Source organism: Chiloscyllium plagiosum, unplaced genomic scaffold, assembly GCF_037043375.1.
Source record: "Chiloscyllium plagiosum isolate Xiang-an unplaced genomic scaffold, Cpla_swu_hap1 HiC_scaffold_42, whole genome shotgun sequence".
Taxonomy (NCBI): Eukaryota; Metazoa; Chordata; class Chondrichthyes; order Orectolobiformes; family Hemiscylliidae; genus Chiloscyllium; species Chiloscyllium plagiosum.
The window spans coordinates 46,238,983-46,259,628 of record NW_028270180.1 but is presented as its reverse complement, the minus strand read 5'-3'; the positions used below and the strand labels follow the sequence as shown (position 1 = coordinate 46,259,628).

The 20,646-nt window shown below is 46.1% G+C and overlaps 1 long non-coding RNA gene across 1 annotated transcript in view; it reads left to right on the top strand.

The window, feature by feature from the left end:
- Positions 1–6,966, top strand: part of LOC148137667 (uncharacterized) — a 40,415-nt gene extending 33,449 nt beyond the window's left edge. Inside the window, exons 6-7 of the long non-coding RNA XR_015754094.1 lie at positions 227–797; positions 6,846–6,966. This is a non-coding gene — a long non-coding RNA (uncharacterized LOC148137667). The remainder of the gene's footprint in view (positions 1–226; positions 798–6,845) is intronic.
- The last annotated feature ends 13,680 nt before the right edge of the window (positions 6,967–20,646 follow it).

Below are 20,646 nucleotides of genomic sequence, written 5' to 3'. Positions count from 1 at the left end.
AGGGTGCAGAGTCTAACCAGGGACGGGAATTGGTGGCATGGATCTGTTTACCAGTAACTCCATGAGAATGGCGGCGGGTACATTCGGGACTGCAGAGGCAGAATGGTGGGAGAGAGTAAGAGAGCTGGAGCGTTACAGCTTTGGCGGAAGAAAGGGAAAAAGATATTCCAGAGAAGCTAGAATTGTCTGCTCTGAATTTCTAACCTGTACATATTCCTTTATACAGGGTGCTCGATGGTGAAGATTTGCAGACTGAAATCTCAAAATCATGTGCAGATCGTGATTAAGTTAACCAGCATTTGAAGAACCAAAGATGGAGAATAACTTGGACAAAATCCAGCGACACTCTCCCTCCCAGCATTGTCGGTCTATCTGGGCCAAACGGACTGTGAGTGGTTCAAGACAGCAGCTCACTACCACCTTCTCAACGGTAACGAGAAATGGGGAATAAATACTGGCTGAGCCAGTGATGCCCATATCCTGGAAACGGTTTCTATCTTTAGTTGCTGAAACCCCGTTGATGTTACTGCAGGATGATGAGGGACGCTGAGTGCGTCCTCCAGAAGGCAGAACCATCACATTACCCCTGCCTACACCTACACAGTAACACCGCAACACCACTGGAACAAAAGGCAGTGAAGCCAAAGGAGGACTTAGATATCGTTCTTCGAGGTAAAGTCATGAAAGGGGATTGGAACACAGCAGGAACAGGAGACTGAGCTGGATGGCCAGCTGATTCCCATTGAATGGTGGAGCAGGATTGAAAGGCCGAATGGCCTCCTGCTGCTATCTCCCAGGTATGTATATAGCCATGGAGCCCGGGTAGGAAGAAGTAGGCAGGGAAGGGATTCTGCAGGCGAATGCACGTCCACATCAGTTTTCAGTGAGGGACGGTTTGATGGATTTTATTTAACATTTGTCTTTAACACAAGGTTTGTGAATTTGATTTTAAAATATTGTAGCTATTTATTCCACAATAAATAAAACTAAAAGAAAAGAAATGAAACTATCTGAATATAACAGTTTTTAAAATTTCAAATGCCTTGTAAAACAAAATCCTGTCTATTCCCGGACACCATCATTTTCCAGTTACTCAAGCTCCAGGGAAATATTCCCTCCCTGTCAGAACCTTTGGTTTGATTTAACTGATGTTCAGTTCTCATTCTGTGAGCTGTGAAGCATTCTTTATTCCCCATTTCTCTCACACAGCTGAGCAACCTTCTCACCATCAACATCATCATTACACCATTTTGGTTCACATATAATCACCAGCAGTAAACCACCCATGTAACCAATTGAATATTTATAAACAACGCCCCTTACAGGCAAAGCAAACCATTACAAATGACAAAGTGGGAAGGGACCAAATCAAAGTAGAGTTGGGGGTAAGGAGGCAGCGATGGAGATAAAGCACTGTATCCACTGCAGTGCCCACCTCTATCTAAAGGCATCGGGAGAATTGATGCACACCACATGCTCCTTCTCCAAGGACACCCTGTTGTGTCGCCTTTATCCTCAATCATGGAATAAAATCCCTACAATGTGGAAGGAGAGCATTGATCCATCAAACCCCACCAACTAACCAAAGAGCATCCCATCTGGAGCACTCCACCCCTGTAACACTGCATTTCCCATGGCTGATCCACCGAGTCTGCATAATCCTGGACACTATGGACAATTTAGCATGACTGATCCACCCACAAATCTTTGGACTGTGGGAGGAAACCAGAGCACCTGTAGTGGACCCACACTATCCTGGGGAGAATGTGCAAACTCCACCCAGGCTGTTGACCAAGGCTGGACTCCAACCTTGTACCTGATTCTGTGAAGCAGCAATGCTACAGAGCAATTTAAATCAAAACAGATGATCCCTGCTCCTTGTCACATTGCTGTTTGTGGAGACTTATTGCCCAGAAAGACATCCTGAGATTCGGAAAGAGACAATATAAATTCAGTCAACTCCTGCCGAGTTAATCTGATTAACAACAACATCGATACTCCAACAGTGTTATCAGACCTCGTACCTACTCTATCATTTACGATTTTTAACCCATGGGAAGTTTGTTACCAGCTTCGATGACAGCCATAATGCTCTGACCACTTTGACGGAGCCAGTGCAAGTCAGTTCTAATAGTTAATCTGTTTAGATTGAATCTAAACAGGATGCCCCACAACAGGAAGTGCTCTGACACTCAATGCCTGCAAGCCAAGGTCATTGTCCTAAAACCACTCACGTCTGGCAATACCATTGAAGATATTTTATACAGTAACCTTTCAGTCTCAATTGCCAGTTCCAGTCCATGAAGAAGCCAGTAACATGCCAGTGAATTGAATTCTAACAGCAGCGTTGCCCTGGCAGGACAGATTGAGGAGCTTGAAGCTGTCTTCTCTGGAGTATCTAAACATGAAACACTTCAATGAACAAAAATCTTCAAGAGCTCGAGAGGATAGGTACAGGAAGGATGTGCTCCTAGGCTGCTGTGCCTGAAATAAAATAAGCACTAACTACGGTATCTTTACCCAGCATTCCCTTTATCTGCATAAATGTTTCAGATTTATTTGCTGCTCTAATTATACTCCCAGTTTTAACTGCTGTAATGTTGATGACTATGCAAATGTATAAAATATAATTTAATCCATCCCAAAGCCTCTCTGTACTTGTGTCTCACTTGTGTTCACCGAGACACTCATTCAATCTGACCTCTTTACAAACCCTACCCTGATATTTCCTTAGAGGGCTCAGAATGAAATATTCACAGAATTGTCACTGCGCAAAAGAAGGCTGATTGCCTCATCAGCTCTCCAAAGGATCACCTCACCGAATGCTATTCTTCTCCCTTTACCCCATAAACCTTCCCATTCGTCCTCTTCCAATAACACCAGCGAGTTCACAACTAACCACAGCGATCAGATTTGTTTTGTTTGTTCATTAGATCATAGCATCACTTGCTGGGGCAGCATTTGTCATCCATTCTAACTGCCCAAGAGATCGTTCAGAGTCAACCACGTTATTCAGTGTCTAGATGCACATGTAGGCTGGACCAGGTCAGAATTAACAGTTTCTCAGACACCATGACATGAAGAGTTGATTTCTGGCCTATTATCTTATTTCTGAAATGATAATGAATAATTTTTGCAGTTGAATTAAAAGTGAAAGACCAAAATGTGTTTTATTCTGATTGAGCACGTCAATCAGATTTTATTCTGATTGACAGTCTCATTCCCCTCGCACCAGAACCTGTTCCAGTCTTACAGAAAAGGCAGAATGGTCAGCTGCAGCTGGTCACCTGACCGGTCACTGGTCCCAACGGTTCACTCTCCACAGATGCTGCCAGATCTGCTGATTTTGTTTCAGCAATTTCTGTTTTTGTTCCTGATTTCCCAGCATTTACAGATGTTTCGTTTTTGAATATTGATCTTGTCTGTTGCAGAGGAGTTTACTGATGAGTTTGGAGAGTTTTGAACATTGCAACTAAGGTCACAAATCAGCCATGAAGGGCTGAATGGCTTCCTCCTGTTCCAATGAAAGTTATCCATCTGCAGCTTGTGGTAACATTTCCCCTCACTGTTCACTTCACACCCATGTCTAACACACTGTTAGTGACTGAACAAACCTCCTGTGTTTGAACTAAACCTGCTCATGTTCAGTGCCTCCCTCTACTGCCACCCGGATTTAACTCTCATCATGGAATGCTGTCTCGTGTTACTGCGGGAATGCCCACAAGGACTAATCCTGGAGTCTGTATCCCTTGGGATCCAAAAATCCCGTTTATTTCCTTCTTCCTATTTCATTCTGGCATTGAACTCGGTTTCAATCCATTCTCCTGTCATGCTCTTCAACATGTCCATTTGGGTGGGCTAGAGGCAGCTGGCATCTGAGATTGTGGGGGGAGGCAAATTCAATCAGGGATTTGGGAAAACAGTCAGACAATAACATATCCGTCTGATTGTTGACTCAGACAGATAGGCAGAAAGAAAGATGCACATTTAGATAGCACCTTTGATGACCTGGGGCAATGAAACATGCTTCCAACCCAATGATTTCAACCTCAAATCTCTGAAAACACAGACACAAAGCTTCCTACTTGTACCAGGTTGTCTCTCAGCCGCCTCTTTTCTTAAGAAAAGAGTTGTAAGCTGTTAAGCCTTTCCTGGTGATTATAACTTCTGTGTTTCTGTCAGATTTGTGACTGAATCTTTATTTTCCTGTTGAGTGATGCTAGTAGCAGAAACAGTTCCTGACTTGTGACGGGTTTCGGTTTACACATTCATTCCCACCCTCACATACAGTGTGAAATTGATGTAAAACAGAAGGAAAGGATTGAGTGAGCACCCACAGAAACACAAAAGGCAGTATGTGTATCTGAGTTGAATGAACCTGGACTTAGGAAAACGTGACAACAATCACAACTAGTTAGAATTACAGAATCCCTTAGGCGCACAAAGAGACTATTCGGACCATCAAGTCTGCAATGACCTACTGTCCCACCCTACCTCCATAACCCAACATTTACCATGGCTAACCCAACCCACCTAACCTACACACTACAGGCCATGTTTGCACAGCCAATCCATCAAACCTGCACATCTGTGGGAGGGTCACATATTATGTCTAAGTGCTCAGGATTGTGGATGAAGGCTCACAAATACTTGACTCTGACGCAAATCCTCTTTTTTATTCAAAATAAAATCTGGGGGAAACTGCAGCCAGAAAGATTTCCGATTATCTCATGAGGAAGAGAATTCAAAACTCGTGCCACTGACCCAGGGGGCGCAGTGAAGTCACAGAGGTCTGGGAACCATCAGAAATGTAACAAGTTGTGAGCAAGGTGGGGGTGAGACAAGGACAAAAAGGTAGTCTGTCACATGGGGGAAGGCAGGAGAGATTAAATTGCAGAAATGGTAGCCCCTCAAGGCCATGGGGAATGGAGTTAGGACTGGGAAAGAAACCAGGAAACAAGGTGAGCAGCTGTCAAAGAAATACATTGAAAAAACAGATTATAACAACATAGAGGGCAGAGTATGCAATCTGAAATTGTTGCTCTCATTGGTGAGTACAGAACGCTGTAAAGCCTGGGTCATTCCATTACAGCCAATACATGCAGGATAGGCCAAGTGGCCTCGATCTGTGCTGTAACTTTCTGATAAATGTATTCTGACATTTGGAATTCAGGTCGGATGATGTTCATAAATTATCAAATTGGACTTGAGTTTAATATTCTGGAGAAATATTAAATATATCACAATGATCCCATTCTGCAGACTTTAGTCCGCAGCCCTGCATGTTCCAGCATCTCAGTTACATCCATGTCCTTTTCTTGTAATGTGAAGCTGGTTACGGCCCCTGCCACCCCATCAATGAGTTCCTGCTCCCCACCATCTCCGAGTGAAATGAATTCTCCCCTCCCCTTCTTTCTGGGAATTAATTTCAATCTAAATCCTCCAGTTTCTGACTTCTCAGTTAATGAATAGCTCCTTCCTATCCACTCGATCTGGATTCCTCAGCATTTTATCACTTCAATTAAATCTCACCTCATCCTCCTCGGAAATCATCCCCAGCCTATCCAACCTTTCCTCAGAGCAGAAATTTTCCAATTGTAGAAATATTTTGATCAATCACCTCTGTACCCTCTCTGGTGTGATCACATTAACCCTGGAATAAAGGTATCAGAAGTGTGTGCAGTACTTTAACTGTGGTCAAACGAGTGTTCCTGACATTTCCCACGTCACCTCCGTGTTCTTGTGGTTGTCGCTCACACAAGAAGTGTCCTGGTTTTCCCACATGGAACTGGATGTGCACTCCATGGGGCTGGGATTCCATACCATGTGTTTATTTGTTAACTAATCTTAAATTAACTTCAGATTAAAACAACATTATCAGCTACCCACCAATCAACTTCTTCCATTGTACTCAAGTCACCTTACTTTTTAAAATCTCTTTAAAATTATTACTATCTAAACACAACAGGCTTTAATTTGCTGATTCAGATGTCTCCACTATTACAATCACTTGAAGATTATCTTTACCTTCAGCTACATTTGGTGAATTGAACACTGATTGTAAATATATGAATATCAAAAGGACTTGAGTTTTATGATAATTAATCCAGTTTGACATTCTTGTTGGTTAATATCTTGAAGAGAATTGTTCTCAGAACTCCAGCTGTGCTCTGACTTCATTCACAACTGGATTTTGTTGGACTGCAGATCTTAGATCTGTTCTGTTGTTTCCCGGATTGCTTCACTCTGTCTCTTACTTGCTGCTTATGCTGTTACGCACACAAGTAGTCCTCTTTGGTAACTTCATCAGGTTAACACCTCACTTTTAGGTATTCATGCTGCTGTGACTGACATGCCGTCCTGAATTCTCTCAGTTGAATGAGGATTGATACTCTAGTTTGATGGTAAGAGGTAAGTTGGGGGATATGCGGGGCCGTGATTCTGTAAGTTTTGTTGGAGTACAATTCTACTGCTGTTGGTGGAAGGAAAGAGCTAAACTCCTACATTGTTGGCCCCATATACTACATGCAGTATCATGAACACTGATAGACCAAGACATGAAATACGAGCAACACTGTACAATGATGCAGGATCACAACTGCAGTAAGGGGAGTTTAAGATCCAACTTGACACAGGATTAGGGAAAGAAGCAGCAGATCAGATTGTCTCATTCATAGTCACAAAGAGACTCTATGAGATTATTGTACTGTTGGGGGTGAGGATGGAGGAGGTTGGGGAGATGGAGAGCCCTTCAAAAGAAACTAATCTGCCTGAGAGTTGTGAGATAGAATTGATTGCCATGCATTTAACAGAAAGCTAATTGAAACTGTTTTTATCCCCAAAAGATAACAAGACTGATGGTGCTTCCAATCATCACCAGAAACAAACCCCAGGATACATGGTTTGGAGATGGATGTCAATTGCCAATCAACATCCAACTCCTGCAATCATTGAGCAAACGTATGTGTGATTACCCAGTTCTGATGAACCAGAAAATCACTGTTCACTCTGTGCAGATGGACAGCGATGTGGGGACGTATTGGCCGAGTGGTATTGTCGCGAGACAATTAATCTAAAACCCCAGATACTGTTCTGAAGACCTGGGTTCAAAGCCTGCTGCAGCAGATGGGAGGATTTGAAATCAATTAAAAAAAAACTTGTGAATTTAGAGTCTAATGATGACCATTAATCGATTGTCAGAAAAACCCATCTGGTTCACTAATGCCCTTTCCAGAAGGAAGCTGCCATCCTTACCTGGTCTGGCCAACATTGTGACCTCAGACCCACAGCAATGTGGTTGACTCTTACCTGCCCTCTGGGCAATTAGGGATGGGCAGTAAATGCTGCCGGGCCAGCGACACCCTCATCCTGTGAATGAATAAAGGAAAATAAAAATCTGTACCCAGTGTGAATCTGTGCATGTTCAACAATGTTGTGAACATTTCCAAAGCTAAGATCTCTGTGTGCACAACTTTATCAGCTGCCAAAACCATTGTTCATTCCTTGGCATGAAAAGAGAAAAAAATCCTTCAACTGTGGCTATCAGTAAATTGACTGGTGTCTCAGCAGGATGGCTGCCTGAGTGAATCCCTTCCACCACACACACACAGAGCAAGTGAACAGCTCCTCAGTCTGACTGGTTTGGCCAGTTTCCAGGTGGGATGGGTAAAGAATTCCCTTCTGGCATTCCCCACATTTCCAGAGTCGATCCCTAGTCTGGCTGCACTGGTGTTTTGCCATTTCAGATAAATGCTAGCAGACTGTTACACACACCGTTCGCCCCCCCCCCAAAAAAAAACAAAAGAACCCAGTATAAAGCAGGAAACATTATCTCCTGCTGTGGAGGGACAGCCTGTATTGGTCTGAGTAGGAACACTGAGCAGATTTACCTAAATGACAACTTAATCGGTGACCAGAGCAAGTTAAGCAAGTCCAAATAAAATCATTATAGCACAGAAAGAGGCCCATCAAATCCAAGCTGGCTCTCTGTAGCAGAATCCCATATTCTCATTCCCCATACGTACCCCAAACTCTGCAAGTTTATTTCCCTCAGAACTGATCTAATTGTTTTTATCAATCATTGATATTCTCTACTTGCACCACCATAATAGGCAACATGTTCTGCATACTTCCAGCCAATACAGTCAACAGAAACACTTGCTCATCTTCCGCTCTCTCTAAATCTTACATCTGGTCTTAATATCAAATACAGATATTTTTGTCTGCTATATCTAGGTCTGTTATAATCTTATACAGCTTTATCAAAAATGTATTTAATGTCTGTTTTGTTCCACAAATCCAGACGACACAAGTTTTCTGGACAACAGCAGTAGCTTTATTATCGGACAGCCCGCAAGAGTTTCAAAGCATCTCTAAAGTAGCCGAGTGTCTACCTGTACAGACTCATCTTCACGAACCTCTGCCTTACCCACAGAGACAGTATATTTAATAAGAAGTAGACAAAGGCATATCAGTCACATGGGCAATTGCTACGACATAGTTTAAAGCTGGTAATTATGAATTTACAAAGCTTGATGAATGCCAATGTCCTGTGATAATGTGTGATGGATTACAGAAACTGATTATCGTATTGTCCATCATTATGTGTTGATGGGAAGAGATTAAGGCAGAAGGGTTCATCTTTCAGTAAATGGGGGATTCACTTACCTATGCTCATATGGAGGGGAAGTGAGACAATCAGAGCAGGAGGCAGTTTAACAGGGTTGTGCCCAGGGCTCTCAGTCTTGTCTGGAAAGGGTAAATTGCTCTGTCTGGGGTTATAGTGGAATCCACATGTGTGGCTCCAAGAGGTTCTATTTCGAAGATACGGTCTGCCTCACCCCTACTAAGGTGTTCAGTCTGTATTGGAAGAGTACAGGCCTTGTACTCTTACAATACGGCAGTAAGACCTTTGGCAGGATAATGTTTAACCCTTGAGTCACCAATGCATCCTGAAAGAGAAGTTGAAACTTTATTGCTGGAACAGCACAGCAGGTCAGGCAGCATCCAGGGAACAGGAGATTCGACGTTTCGGGCACAGGCCCTTCTTCAGGAATGAGCAGAGAGTGTTCAGCAGGAGAAGATAAAAGGTAGGGAGGAGGGACTTGGAGGAGGGGAGTTGGAAATGTGATAGGTGGAAAGAGGTCAAGGTGAGGGTGATAGGTCGGAGTAGGATGGAGGCGGAGAGGTCAAGAAGAAGACTGCAGGTCAGGAAGGCGGTGCCGGGCTGGAGGGATCCGGCTGAGACAAGGTGGGGGGAGGGGGGATGAAGAAACTGGTGAAGTCCAAGTTCATCCCCTGCGGTTGGAGGGTTCCCAGTCGGAAGATAAGACGCTCCTCCTCCGATCGTCGGGTTGTTGTGGTTTGGCGGTGGATGAGTCCAATGACCTGCATATCCTCGGTGGAGTGGGAGGGGGAGTTGAAATGCTGTGCCACAGGTTGGTTGGGTTGGTTCGCCCGGGTGGCCCAGAGGTGCTCTCTGAATCGCTCCGCAAGTAGGCGGCCTGTCTCCCCTATATAGAGGAGGCCACACCGGCTGCAGCGGATGCAGTAGATGATGCGGGTGGAGGTGCAGGTGAATCTGTGGCGGATATGGAAGTTTCCCTTGGGGCCTTGGAGAGAAGTGAGGGGGGAGGTGTGGGCGCAAGTGTTGCACCTCCTGCGGTTGCAAGGGAAGGTGCCGGGAGTGGTGGTTGGGTCGGTGGGGGGTGTGGATCTGTCAAGGGAGTCGCGGAGGGAGTGGTCTCTATGGAAAGCTGATAGGGGAGGGGAGGGAAATATATCCTTGGTGCTGGGGTCTGTTTGGAGGTGGCGGAAGTGACGGCGGATGATGCGCTGTACATGGAGATTGGTGGGGTGGTAGGTGAGGACCAGTGGGGTTCTGTCCTGGTGGCGGTTGGAGGGGCAGGGCTCAAGGGCGGAGGAGCGGGAAGTGGAAGAGATGCGGTGGAGGGCACCGTCGACCACGTCGGGGGGGAAATTGCGGTCCTTAAAGAAGGAGGCCATCTGTGTTGTACGTATTTTGAACTGGTCCTCCTGGGAGCAGATGCGGCGGAGACGAAGGAATTGGGAGAATGGGATGGCGTTTTTACAGGGGGCAGGATGGGAGGAGGTGTAGTCCAGGTAGCTGTGTGAGTCGGTAGGTTTGTAGTAGATGTCCGTGTTGATTCGGTCGCCTGAGATAGAAACAGAAAGGTCTAGGAAGGGGAGGGAGGAGTCCGAGACTGTCCAGGTGAATTTGAGGTCGGGGTGGAAGGTGTTAGTGTAGTGGATGAACTGTTCAACCTCCTCGTGGGAGCACGAGGTAGCGCCGATACAGTCATCAATGTAGCGAAGAAAAAGATGGGGGGTGGGGCCAGTGTAGTTGCGGAAGATGGATTGTTCCACATACCCTACGAAGAGGCAGGCATAGATGGGGCCCATGCGGGTGCCCATGGCGACTCCTTTTGTTTGGAGAAAGTGGGAGGATTGGAAAGAAAAGTTGTTCAGGGTGAGGACCAGTTCGGTCAGTCGAAGGAGGGTGTCGGTGGAAGGGTACTGGTGGTACGGCGGGAAAGGAAGAAGCGGAGTGCTTTAAGTCCTTCGTGATGGGGGATGGAGGTGTACAGGGACTGGATGTCCATGGTGAAGATGAGGCGTTGGGGACCGGGGAAGCGGAAATCCTGGAGGAGGTGGAGGGCGTGGGTGGTGTCACGAACGTAGGTGGGGAGTTCTTGGACTAATGGGGACAGGACCGTGTCGAGGTATGCCGAGATGAGTTCGGTTGGGCAGGAGCAGGCTGAGACGATGGGTCGTCCGGGGCAGTCAGGTTTGTGGATTTTGGGCAGGAGGTAGAAACGGGCGGTGCGGGGTTGTGGGACTATGAGGTTGGAGGCGGTGGATGGGAGGTCCCCTGAGGTGATGAGGTTATGGACGGTCTGGGAGATGATGGTTTGGTGGTGGGGGGTGGGCTCCTACCGTCCCCTTGACCATGACCCCACCCCCCACCACCAAACCATCATCTCCCAGACCGTCCATAACCTCATCACCTCAGGGGACCTCCCATCCACCGCCTCCAACCTCATAGTCCCACAACCCCGCACCGCCCGTTTCTACCACCTGCCCAAAATCCACAAACCTGACTGCCCCGGACGACCCATCGTCTCAGCCTGCTCCTGCCCAACCGAACTCATCTCGGCATACCTCGACACGGTCCTGTCCCCATTAGTCCAAGAACTCCCCACCTACGTTCGTGACACCACCCACGCCCTCCACCTCCTCCAGGATTTCCGCTTCCCCGGTCCCCAACGCCTCATCTTCACCATGGACATCCAGTCCCTGTACACCTCCATCCCCCATCACGAAGGACTTAAAGCACTCCGCTTCTTCCTTTCCCGCCGTACCACCCAGTACCCTTCCACCGACACCCTCCTTCGACTGACCGAACTGGTCCTCACCCTGAACAACTTTTCTTTCCAATCCTCCCACTTTCTCCAAACAAAAGGAGTAGCCATGGGCACCCGCATGGGCCCCAGCTATGCCTGCCTCTTCGTAGGGTATGTGGAACAATCCATCTTCCGCAACTACACTGGCCCCACCCCCCATCTTTTTCTTCGCTACATTGATGACTGTATCGGCGCTACCTCGTGCTCCCACGAGGAGGTTGAACAGTTCATCCACTACACTAACACCTTCCACCCCGACCTCAAATTCACCTGGACAGTCTCGGACTCCTCCCTCCCCTTCCTAGACCTTTCTGTTTCTATCTCAGGTGACCGAATCAACACGGACATCTACTACAACCCTACCGACTCCCACAGCTACCTGGACTACACCTCCTCCCATCCTGCCCCCTGTAAAAACGCCATCCCATTCTCCCCATTCCTTCGACTCCGCCGCATCTGCTCCCAGGAGGACCAGTTCAAAATACGTACAACACAGATGGCCTCCTTCTTTAAGGACCGCAATTTCCCCCCCGACGTGGTCGACGGTGCCCTCCACCGCATCTCTTCCACTTCCCGCTCCTCCGCCCTTGAGCCCTGCCCCTCCAACCGCCACCAGGACAGAACCCCTCTGGTCCTCACCTACCACCCCACCAATCTCCATGTACAGCGCATCATCTGCCGTCACTTCCGCCACCTCCAAACAGACCCCAGCACCAAGGATATATTTCCCTCCCCTCCCCTATCAGCTTTCCGTAGAGACCACTCCCTCCGCGACTCCCTTGTCAGATCCACACCCCCCACCGACCCAACCACCACTCCCGGCACCTTCCCTTGCAACCGCAGGAGGTGCAACACTTGCGCCCACACCTCCCCCCTCACTTCTCTCCAAGGCCCCAAGGGAAACTTCCATATCCGCCACAGATTCACCTGCACCTCCACCCACATCATCTACTGCATCCGCTGCAGCCGGTGTGGCCTCCTCTATATTGGGGAGACAGGCCGCCTACTTGCGGAGCGATTCAGAGAGCACCTCTGGGCCACCCGGACGAACCAACCCAACCAACCTGTGGCACAGCATTTCAACTCCCCCTCCCACTCCACCGAGGATATGCAGGTCATTGGACTCATCCACCGCCAAACCACAACAACCCGACGATCGGAGGAGGAGCGTCTTATCTTCCGACTGGGAACCCTCCAACCGCAGGGGATGAACTTGGACTTCACCAGTTTCTTCATCCCCCCTCCCCCCACCTTGTCTCAGCCGGATCCCTCCAGCCCGGCACCGCCTTCCTGACCTGCAGTCTTCTTCTTGACCTCTCCGCCTCCTTCCTACTCCGACCTATCACCCTCACCTTGACCTCTTTCCACCTATCACATTTCCAACTCCCCTCCTCCAAGTCCCTCCTCCCTACCTTTTATCTTCTCCTGCTGAACACTCTCTGCTCATTCCTGAAGAAGGGCCTGTGCCCGAAACGTCGAATCTCCTGTTCCCTGGATGCTGCCTGTCCTGCTGTGCTGTTCCAGCAATAAAGTTTCAACTTTGATCTCCAGCATCTGCAGACCTCACTTTCTCCATCCTGAAAGAGAAGCAAAGTATGGAACAGGCCCATCTGTGGTATTTTAACTTCCTCATCCTGACCAGGAATCTGTTGACCACAATTGGATGCAATGATTGACTGTGACCTAAGTAGAACTTTGTCAACGGTCAGCATCTTTTCCATGAGTATGTTATCATTCCCTCTATTAATGAAGCCCAGCATCCTGTACATTTACTCAAAACACTTTATGTTCTCTCTCCTTTAAGGATTTGTACACATTGTCCCGCATTCCTGCTGTCCTGCTCCCTGTGTCTGTGCCATTCAAACATATATTCCCTTTCTACATTGCTTCTCTCAAAATGCATCAACTTACTTTGTGTTCTAAAGAAGAGACATATTCTACTCAAAATATTATCATTCTACCCCCTGGAAAACAGAACAGTACAGCACCTGAATAATCGGCCCACCATGCCTGTGCTGATCATGATGCCATTCCAAACTGATTCCATCTGCCTGTACATGATCCATATCCCTGCCAACCCATGCCTGCTTATCTGTCTGTCCAAATGCCTCTTAAACATTGTGATTGTTTCTGTTTTTACCATCTCTCAGGCAAGTACATTCTAGTCACTGACCACCTTCTGCATAATAAACTTGTCTGACACAACTCCCTTTTAACTTGCGCAGATGTTGTTGAAAATGCTCAGCAGGTCATGCAGCATCTGTGAAGAAAAATCAGTTAATGTTTCAGGTCCGGTCCCCCTTCCTCAGAAATGTTAACTAATTTCTCTTCACAGATGCTGCTAGAACTGCTGAGCTTTTTCAGAAACTTCTGTTTTTCTTTCTGGTTTACAGCATCTGCTGTTCTTTCAGTTTTCATTTCCGTTAAACTTGCCCCATCTCCCCTTAAATCTATGGCCTGTGGAATTGGTAATTTCCACTTGGAAAAGGATTCAGATTATTCACTCTGTCTGTGCCTCTCGGATCACTCCACAGCCACTGACTTTCCAAAGACAACAATCCAAGATTTTCCAACTTCTCCCAATCCAGGCAACATCCTGGTAAACCCATTTCCACCCTCTCCAAAGCCTCCACATCCTCCTTATAATGCGGTGCTCAAAACAGCACACAATACTGCAAAGGTGGCCTAATGACAGTTTTATATTCAGTCCCTGACAGAAGAAGGCAAGCCTGCCATCCACCTCCTTCACCACATTCAGGGAGCTGTGAACTTGCACCTCTGTATATCAATGCTGCTCAGGGCGCTTCCTTTTAGTGTATACATTCCTTTTACAATGAGCCGCCCAAAACGGATCACGTCACACTTGTCTGAATTAAAACCTATCTGCAATTTCTCCGCATAACCTTCCAACTGATCTCGTCCTTGATGTTTCCTTTGACAACATTATTCACGATTCACAGCTTCTTCACTTTGTGCCATCTACAAACTTGCTAATTAAATCGTTTATATTTTCAGGCTAATCATTTATATGTGTTACAAACAACAGATGTCCCAGCTCTGACCCTTGTAGAACAGAGGCACTGGTCACAGACCTCCAGCCGGCAACATACCCCTGCACAACTGTTGCTGGGAGAAATATCAAAGAGGAGCCTTGAGTTCTGTGCTGAGCAGCACGACCAATGTTTATTCAGAGCTCCTTACTAATGCATGATGAAAGAGTTCCCTCTCTGGAATTCTGTGGCTCCCCCAGCCAAGTCCATCATTTTGATGTGTTTCTTTCATTCGTTCCCCCCTGACCCGATCTCCTGGGTTCGGGATGTCAGCTCGGATGTTTATGAGCTCCCTTGCCCAGTCTCTGATTCTCTGTCCGTCTGCAACTTCCCCTCTCAGCTCATGCAGTTGCTTTGTCAGTTCTTTCACAAATTGTTTCACCCTATCCTTGCCATTGTACATCTCCTGCCCTCCCACTACCATACCCTCTGGCAGCTGCATAGTCCATCCGGTCACTAATTCAAAGGGGGATTGCTCAGTTCCCTTTGCTGGGGTTGAAGTCAGTTTCATTAGGATTGTGGGGAGTACACTAACCCATCTCTGCCTGTCTCTGTCAGGGCCTTAGTCAGACTAGCTTTCAGTGTCTGCTTCATTCCTTCTCCTGTCCCTGAGCTCTGGGGGTGGTATGTGAGATGGGATTTCTGCTCAGTACCAAACAGGCCACAGAGCTGCTTAACTTAGTTTCCTGGAACGTGTGTCCCTTGGTCAGAATCTGCAGGGGAATGCTTCCGCCCACTGAGTAAACCTGTTTATTAAGACCCAGCAGGATTTCCTTCCCTGGGATTGGGATGGGGGTGTACATAAAATCCATCTGTAATTGTTCCCGTGGGCCCCTGGGTCCCTACGGCTTCCTCCATTTTATCCTGATTGTTTTCCCTGGCTCACGCTGTGTACAGACTACACCCCTTTGACAAAACCTTCTTGTTCCAGAACACCCCTGTAGTTGATCATCCGATATTGCATTTTATCCTGCTCAATATGGGCCAGCCCATGATATGTTTTTCATAATGTTTGTCTTATACAGTGGCACTGCTGCATCATCCTATGTCCTATTACTGCCCCACCCTTTTCCCCTTCCTGTTTCTCCTGCTGTGGGACTGTTTCTGGAAATGTCTTTAAACTTTCCTTTCTCGCTTCTGTAGCTACTGCCACTGCATCCTCCTCAAATGTCTGCACCGTTTCAGTAAGTATGCTCACCCATGTCACCAACTACCGCGTTGGTGTGGGGTTTCTACTTTCCTGTGAGCTCTAATCTTCATTATTGCTGCTTCACTGGGAAAGTTAGCTGCTTCCACTAATTCTCTGACCTGTTCTTCATGCTCAATGTGGTCCCCAGACAGGGTGATGTACCTTCACCGAGCCCAGTCCTGAACTATACCAAAGGCATGCTGACTGTGTGCATTTTGCCTCCCTCATCCCTGGTTAATGTCCGCGCTTCTGCCAGGGCTCGTGATGGTTCTCTATTTCTGGATAATTCCTCATAAAATTCCCACAATAATTAAACAATCCTAAAGTTTGCCTGATCCCTTTACGGTGTGTGCGTGTATAGTTTTATAATCATAGTTTTTGTTCCCGCTGGGACTGTTCCCTCTCCCTCCCTGATTTGATCTCCCCAATATGATGTCCTAGTTACGTCTCTCCCTACCTTCCCAGTTGCACTCGCTGTGCGTTAATTTTAAGCCTGGCCTGGTTAACCTGATTCAATACTCTGTATAATATCTGGATATGTTCTTTCTTCACTGTTTGAGGTGATGAGGTGTTGGTAAGATCAGTGTGACTAAATCCATCAAACACACATCGGTGGGATATACTAGAATATTGCAGGATCCCTGAGGTAATAGTATCCTGGTCGCCTGTTCTCCTCAGTCAGTAAACACCACTTTCATCTGCCATTCAATGTCCACAGGTATGGACCCAGACTATTTCCAGCTTCTGTCAATCTGTCACTCTCACAATTATTGCCCCCTCATCCCCATTTTTGATGAGATCCTGTTTGTGTGGGGAGTGAGAGGGCCCTCGATCTCTACAGGGTCGATAGATAACAACCCACTTTCTTGTTTGAGTTACGCACACCGCTGAGTTCGTCCGAGCAATAACCCACCAGATTCTTTGACTGTCCCAGTCTCCCTGCAATGTAGCTACTCTGGAGAGGTTGCCTCTCCTTTTCTTTCTGTCCCAGTCCTGGCCGGAGCATCCCCATGTTTAAATTCAGATGTTGATGTCAATAGTTGCATGAATAGGAGCAACTCCCAGAAGGTCCCTTATTGAGTTTCACACCTCCATATCTGAATACATTTTGTCATACTCCCAGTCTACATCGGGGCAGCTTTGCTTCATCCAGCTTCCTAGGTTCCCTCTCCGACTGCTCTCAATTTAGTAATTGAGGGAGTGAGGGGTAAATGCTTATCGGTAACTGACAAAGATGCTCCGGTGTTAGCATCATGCAGTTTTGGCCCTTCAACAGCGCGTCAATGAATATTCATGGGCTATGCATATACTTAGGTGAACACAGGCCACACACAATATGAACACCTATCTCCCTCTCTGTGCCTACGTTCCTTGTCTTTGTGCCCTTTCCTGCTTCCCTTGTAACATTGTGGGTCTGATTACCCTCCCTGTACTGCAGCTATTCCCCTGTGTTTCTGAGTTTGCCTCAGCTCTCATGACGCAATTCAGAGTGTGGTTAGAATTATCTCCCACTGGGAGTCCCATGTTTATAATTACAGTTAAATAGGATCCCATGTCATCTTTTAAATACATCAAACCTATTTCATCATCACAGGCTGGAGTTTGGTAAACCCCCGTGGTCCTTACACCTCAGGCTTCCTCTCTGTATAATCCTCGATATTATCCTTGGGCCCCTGAGTCACCAAGGTTATTTTAGCCCATTCAGCCTGTCCCGTCCCCTGTGTGTCCCTGCAATATCTGTTAATGCCTGGAGACACTGATCGGCTGTACTCTGGGAGGAACCGGCTTGTACCCCATCCTCTCATTGCAGGGACAGTTTCTGTTGTACACTTCAGGGCATCTTGGCCCGAGGGAGGGTCCATACATCATCTTCGGTGAGACTGTGTACCTCTACTAATTCATCCATATTGTCCCAATAAGGCCCATTATTACCATTTCTCTATCAGGCTGGGTGTTCATTCACCAACATCTGTCGTTCAGCGGGTGAACGGTTCAGGTTTAGTTTCTGTCAGTTCCCTTTGTTGCCCCCACCCCTCCTGTCTGTCCAAGTTTGAGCTTTGATGCACAGCGATGCTATAGACACGGCCTTCTGGGCCTTACAGGGCGGTGGGTCATCCCACCCATTGCCGTCCCTCTATCCATACGTAGACGCTTTGTCATCTAACCCGTTCCTGCCAGTGTCACCATCCTCACTGCCTTCTGAGGAGAGAGAGAGACTAGGTACCTCCCCCACTGTAACCACCACCTGGCCCTTTGGATTTAAGGCTTCACATCTGAGAACCACCACCTTCACTTGTTCCTGTTTCCCATAATAATGTAATATATTCCATCATTCCTTGAATAAAACAGAACAAAATGTGAATTTAGTTTGACTTGAAATATTAATAATTTGACATTCACTTCACTTATCTATAGAGGTGAAAATTGTACTGTGATTATTTAAGTGAATTTAACGTGATCATACAATGAAAATAACTCTGATAATCAACGACAATGAATGAACTGAATAATATGTGATTATTTGTACCAGTTCTTGCATTGAAAATTCGATTTTATTTTAATGCTTGCCACCCATTACGTCATGCATTGTTATTAGGGAATAAAGTAATGGAAGGATATCAGAGAAAATAAATAGACTTTAATTTTAGCTTCACTACAATAATGAACCAAAACAATATTTGGAAATACGGATAAACTACATAACAAAGTTTTCAGTGTCATTATTGACATGAAAACTATTTTAGTTTGCAAGTTGTTTTGCTCTAAGAATAATTGGAAATGAATTGTGATTTGGAATTCACCATTTAAAATATATTTTGAAGAGAATAATCAGATGCATTTTTTTGGAGGAAATTAGGAATGGAAAAAAAATATATATTCATTGATATTAATAGTTTTTAAATGTTTAGAAGTTGACTGGGATTATTTGATTGAGAGAGGCTGCATGATTATAAAGAGCAAGTCGCCTTTTTCATTGCATTGTTGGTTTCACTAGAATCTGTTGTGGTCTGAGCTCTTGATGTGTGCAGTGGACTGTCACTAAAAGCTTAATTAACCTGCGAGTCCCTGATCAGGTTTCCTTTGTCTGTAAGTCAGTCTGTAACTGAGGTGAGCAACACACCTCCTTTTGTGAGGGGAAACAGATTCTCTTCAAAGGAAATAAGTGGCAGATCACTCTGAGAATGGGTTCTAGCACACACCATAGGCAGGGAAGGGTTTTTATTTCTAAAGATTTCCAATCTCTATCCACAAATCTGATTTGTCAGTTTGTGGAGGATTCAGCCCCTTTGTTCAGAGCTGTTTTATACAAGCAGTTGGTTCATTATGTCTTTGCCAAGAATGTTGTTTACTTTTCCCTTTTACTGTGATTCTGCAGGTTAGAATATTCTGTGAGTCAATAATGGTGAATAACTGAACATTAAATGATTTTGTCTCTAACAGAGCAGTGGTCTTGTTTTCAGCTAATTATTCACTTTCCATTTCCTGGTTGTGTTGAATGTTCCAGAACCAGACTCTGAGCAATGTTTCCATTCACTTGTGTTGGATTCACTGACAGCCACATGGTCAGTCAGTTTCAGGAGTTTGAATTCAATAATCATCTAGAATTATGAGCTATTGATGAAATTATTCTCGATTGTCAGGAAAAACCCATCTCGGTCACTGATGTCCTTTAGGGAAAGAAACTGCCATCCTTACCTGATCTAGTCTCCATGTGACTCCTGACCCACAGCAATGTGGTTGACTCTTACCTGCCCTCTGGGTAATAAATGTTGCCCATAGCCAGTGGCACCTACATCCAGTGAATAAATTTTCAACAAAGCTCTTCGTCCTGGGTCATGTGAGAAAGAAGCAGGAGGTGACCATTCAGCCCCTCAAGTCCACTCTATCATTCAATAAGGCCAGGCCTGATCTGTTAGTGATTGATGTTCCATCTTCCCCCAACGTCCCTTAGCAAGAATCTATCAACTTGTGTCTTAAAAAATATTCATTGAGCCCACCTTCTGGGGCAGAGAGTTCCAAAGTTGCACAGCCCTCTGTGAGGAAATAAACCTCCTCATCTCTGTCCTGAAAGGGTGAATCTAATTTTAACGTATGACCCACAAGAGGAAACATCCTTTCCACGTCCTCCTTACCAAACCATTCAGGATCTTAGATTCTTCAGTCATGTCATCCCTCACTCTCACAAACTCCAGCTGAAACAAATCCAGCCTGTCCAACCGATCCACATTTTATTACTGTCACGCCGGGTTGAAATGTTGTGTTGTGTTTATTATGCAGTGAATGCGTTGTTCCACACTGTGGGGTCTAAGAGTAAACGTGAGCCATACGAGCTTTCCTGTCTCACTGTGTTACATATATCTTACATCACTGTGGTGATCCCATCCTTCCCTACCTCATATAACCAAAAAGAATGGCAGAGAGAGATCAAGAAACGTTGTTAGAAAATTTGTTGTCGCCTAAAAGGTACTTGGTCTGTTTGTAGAGATTGCATTGTAGTTGAAGTAACCAGTTAATGAAAAGTTACTGACAAAATATTTTAAGTGGAGTTGCTGCTGGTGATGGAAATGCTGCTGGTTGGTATAAGAGAAGGCTGGGTTGAATACTGTACTGATGAGAAAGTTGGGCAGGGTAACCTTTTATCTTTGTCAATAAGAAGAGGCAGAGATTGCAGCTAGGACAGCGTTGGAGCTGTTTTGATCTTGGAGACATTATTTTAATATTTATTTGATGTGATTTGGTTGTCACTGGCTGGGCCCAGCATTTATTGCCCATCCCTAGTTACCCTTGAGAAATTGGTGGTGAGCTGTGTTCTTGAACCGCTGCAGTCTAGCTGCTGTGGGATCACCCACGATGCCATTGGGGTGGGGATTTCCAGGACATTCACCCACCGACAGTGAAGGAATGGCGATATATTCCCAAGTCAGGGTGGGTTAGTACCTTGGAGGGGATCTTGAAGGTAGTTGTATTTCCATATAGCTGTTGC